Source organism: Mobula hypostoma, chromosome 3, assembly GCF_963921235.1.
Source record: "Mobula hypostoma chromosome 3, sMobHyp1.1, whole genome shotgun sequence".
Classification (NCBI taxonomy): Eukaryota; Metazoa; Chordata; class Chondrichthyes; order Myliobatiformes; family Myliobatidae; genus Mobula; species Mobula hypostoma.
In genome coordinates this window covers 200,604,539-200,608,928 of record NC_086099.1, presented here as the reverse complement: position 1 = coordinate 200,608,928, position 4,390 = coordinate 200,604,539, and the positions used below count along the sequence as shown (strand labels likewise).

Below are 4,390 nucleotides of genomic sequence, written 5' to 3'. Positions count from 1 at the left end.
AGTTATTGAAAGGTATGCTAAGGGACCGAATATACAAGTATTTGGATAGATGAGGACATAGTCAACATGGCTTTGTGCATGATAGGTCGTGTCTAACCAATCTTATAGAGCTGTTTGTGGAAGTTACCAGGAATGCTGATGAAGACAAGGCAGTGGATATTGTCTACTTTGACATCAGCAAGGCATCTGACACCATCCCACATGAGAGGTTAGTCAGGAAGTTTCAGTTGCTTGGCATTCAAGATGAGGTAGTAAATTGGATTAGATGTAGGAATTGTGGGAGAAGCCAGAGGGTGGTAGTAGATGGTTGCCTCTCTGACTGGAGGCCTATGACTAGTGATGTGCTGCAGGGATTAGTGTTGGGTCTGTTGCTATTTGTCACATATATCAATGATCCGGATGATAATGTGGTAAGCTGGATCAGCAAGTTTCCAGATGACACCAAGATTGGGGGTTTTAGTGGACAGCGAGGAAGGCTATCAAAGCTTGCAGTGGGATCTGGACTAGTTTGAACATTGGGCTGAAAAATAGCAGATGGAATTTAATGCAGATGAGAGTGAGGTATTGCACTTTGAGAGGACTGGCTAGAGTAGGTTTTATGTGGTGAGTGATAAGGCACTGCGGAGTGCAGTAGAACAGAGGGATAAGGGAATATAGATCCATAATTCCTTGAAAGTGGAGACATGTAGATTGGATCATAAAGAAATCTTTTGCACATTGGCCTTCATAAATCAATTATTGAGACAGGAGTTGGGATCTTATATTGAAATTGTATAAGACATCGGTGAGGTCTTATTTGGAGTACAGTGTGCAGTTTTGGTCACCTACCTACAGGAAGATGTATACGAGGTTGAAAGAGAGCAAAGAAAATTTACAAGAATGTTGCCAGGACTTAAGGACCTAAGTTATTGGCAAAGGCTGAATAGGTTAGGACAATATTTTCTAGAACGTAGAAGATTGAGGGAAGATTTGATAGAAGTATACAAAATTGAGGTGTATAGATAGAGTAGATGCAAGCAGACTTTTTCCACTGAGATTAGGTGAGACTACAACTAGAGGTCATGGGTTAAGGATGAAAAGTGATATGTGTAAGGGTAACACAAGTGGGAACTCCCCTCAGAGGATGATGAGAGTGTGAAATGAGCTGCCAGTGCAAGTGGTGGATGTTGGTTTGATTTCAATATTTAAGCGATATCTGCATAGGTACATGGATGTAAAGGGTATGGAGGGCAATAGAGGGCTATGGTCCAGGTGCAAGTCGATGAAAAAGGCAGATTAATGGTTGTGCATTAAAAGGCCTGTTTCTGTGCTGTAGTGTTCTATGACTCTATAACCCTAATCAAGAACCTATCAATCTCCACTTTAAATATACTGAATGACTTGGCCTCCACAGTCATCCATGGCGATGAATTCCATAGATTCACTGCCCCTGACTAAAGAAATTCCTCCTCATCTATGTAATTATTGTCCAAAATAATTATCAATATCCTAAATGTACAGTACTTTTTCAGAAACATTTTACCTTCTGTTTTACAAAGTCTTGTAGTTTCTGAAACCTTTCCTGGATATCTGCTTGATAAATGTAATTGGAATGTGTAGATTTTACCTGGAAAAGTTAGAAAGATAGTTTCTTTTAAAATTTATATTGCAAGCTGAAATTTAAAATTACACATTCAGCAATTGAATAATAAATACAAATAAGTTTTATACATTTCTCCATTTCACAGAAGCTGATTCCTCATCTATTCACATAGGAAATAGATCTGATTTTGCTGGCTAAAATAGATATTGCAGAGTAGGTTGTTCTTACACAGGACTGCAGCTGAGAGAGTATTTCTGATACAGTGTTCAAGAAGACTTGTAGTTCCTTTTTCGGTAGAGGTATATTGGGTTCACTGAAGAGCTTCTGAATCCCCTTTAGGATTTCAATAGCAGCAGGAGTTCTGTCATGTTTTGCCTACATCAAAGGAGTAAAATAAGTAATTTGATTAAATAAGTAAATGCTTCTTGCTAATTTTTCTCATATATTTATGTACTAATATAAAGCTGGTCATTGGTATGGGTTGTCAGAATGCAGAAAGGTTTCGGGGGATATACGTGCAGGAGTAGAGGATCATTTCAATGGAGATGTGAATACGAGGAGCAAGTTTTTTTTCAGTGATGGGAGCCTGGAATGAGCTGCCTGGGATGGTGGTACAGCCACATACAGTACATAGGGGATTTTAAGAGACGTTTAGATAGGCACATGAATGTGAGGCAAAAGGAAGGATGTGGACTTTGTATAGGCAGAAAGGATTAGTTTAGTTGGTCATTTGATTACCAGTTTAGTTGGTTCAGCACAGCATTGTGGTTTGAGGGGCCTGTACCTGTGCTGTACTATTCTATGATCTATGTTCTACCAGTAACCAGGTGAGGACATAAAAGATGAATAGAAGTGGAAAAACATCAGGTTATTCACTTTGAAATAACATGCAGAAAAACAACGTGCAATTTAAATGGTGAGAGCTTGAATGTGTTAACAATCAAAGGAACTTTGGTGTCTTTATAAATAAGTCACTTAAGATTAACAGACAGGTACAACTGCAAGAGAGTTTGAGTGCAAAAGTAAGTGTCTTACTGCAATCACAGATTCATCTAAATACTCAGCACAGATATGAACCCTCCTATTCACCTCAACCATGCCAACTGTGATAACCAACAATAATCCTATTTGTCTGCATTAGGTCTGAATCCATTGAGAACCTTCCTAAGCATCTGCGCAAAATCTTTTAAATATTGTAAGTATTGTATCTGCTTCCACCTCCTCTTCTGAGAGCTGTTCTAGAAATATAACATCTTTGGTGTGAAATACTTTCAGATTTCCCTTCTCACATTAAACTAGTGGTCTCAACTTCTAGACTGCCCTGCCCTGAGCAAAATGATTCTGATAATCCATGTTATCTATACCTCTTGTCATTTTGTAGACATCTATAATATCAGCCCCCAGCCTCCCACGAACCAGCGCGAATGCACTATATAAATTCCCGGTGAGAATGCATTTGAAATGTTGTTTACCACGAAAGGATACTCTTGTAACAGTGCAGGAAAGTGCATGCTGAGGCAAAAGATCAGCCAGGATCATTTCTCAGTGATACAGCAGCTGAATGGTCTACATCCACTGCTATAAATTACTCACCGGTTTTACAATTGTTGGGAGCTGTAATCATTCCTCATATTCAGTTCTGCATTTGGGAGAAAGAACTGGATTCTGTGGGAAAAATAATGGAAAAAAAGACATCTTAGGTCAGATACCGTATTGTTGACTTTATTCCTGAACTAAACGTGTGAATAAACTATTTCTGATGCATCACCAAAAGCCATCTAATAATGCCAGCTAAGCACTGGTGCATATTTCCTTTCAACATAGAAGACTATTCAGCACATCAGGTTTATGCAGGTACATTTTTCCCAAATAATTTTGCTTGTAACCTATTCTCCCCACTTTCCCATCAAGTTCTCCCCCTCCCAGCCCTCTAGATTGCACCAGGGACAATTTAAAGTCGTCAGTTAACCCAACAATCTGTATCTGTGTGAGGAAATCAGGTGCACGTGGAGGAAACTCACACAGACGCAGGGAAATCCTGCAAACTCCACATAGACAGCAGAGCAGAATGAAACCCTAGCAGCAGAAACTGTGAGGCAGCAACACTGGCTAGCGGTGTCACTGCGCCTCCTGTCCAGATTAGTCGCCTGTCTCATTGCCGAATCCCAGTCTCACAGCATAACTCAATGTGTCAAAATCCCAAAGTCCCAAACTCAACCCAATCCCACATCCAGACGCAGTACTGTCACTTCCCTGCTCATTCGTGTTTACCGGCTCACACCATGAAATTATTTACAACGCGGATGGAGAATTCTTTCTGAAGCACTTACTGTCTTTTCTAGTCCGTGAATCAGCTCTTTCCAAAAACTTCTCCTCATGCAGAGATGGTCAGAGTGATGTGCACCGGCACCGAATGAGCACAGGGAGAGCAGAGTGAGAGAGAGGCCGAATCTACCGCAGAACATCTTCCAACGATCCCTGCAAAATGGAGCAAGTCGAATTAAAGCGAGCCCGAGTCCCAGAATAGAACCGGGCAGACAACCGTTGATAAGCATCCCCCCTTACCTGAACCGATTGCTACTGGATGGGTATTGGCTCTTCTCCCGCTGTGAAGTCCATCCGACAGCAGCCTTTTTAAAGTTCCGCCCCCCCCCTCCCGCACACTCCTCGGTATTAAGATCGAAACTAACGGCCCGTGTATTCCCCGAATACTGCCCGTGCAGGGTGTGTGCGGGGCTCGATGGGTGTGGGGTGATAAATCTGCCGGTCAGCACTTCCCATCACAGGAAGTATAACTCCGGCTATTGA

The 4,390-nt window shown here is 41.4% G+C and overlaps 1 long non-coding RNA gene across 1 annotated transcript; it reads right to left on the bottom strand.

Moving 5' to 3' along the window:
* Positions 1-1,885: 1,885 nt before the first annotated feature.
* Positions 1,886-4,048, bottom strand: LOC134343648 (uncharacterized). Its single transcript, XR_010017304.1, has 3 exons — positions 3,913-4,048; positions 3,176-3,247; positions 1,886-1,957 (listed from the first exon to the last, which is right to left on the bottom strand). It is a non-coding gene; the product is annotated as an uncharacterized LOC134343648 (long non-coding RNA).
* Between the last annotated feature and the right edge of the window lie 342 nt (positions 4,049-4,390).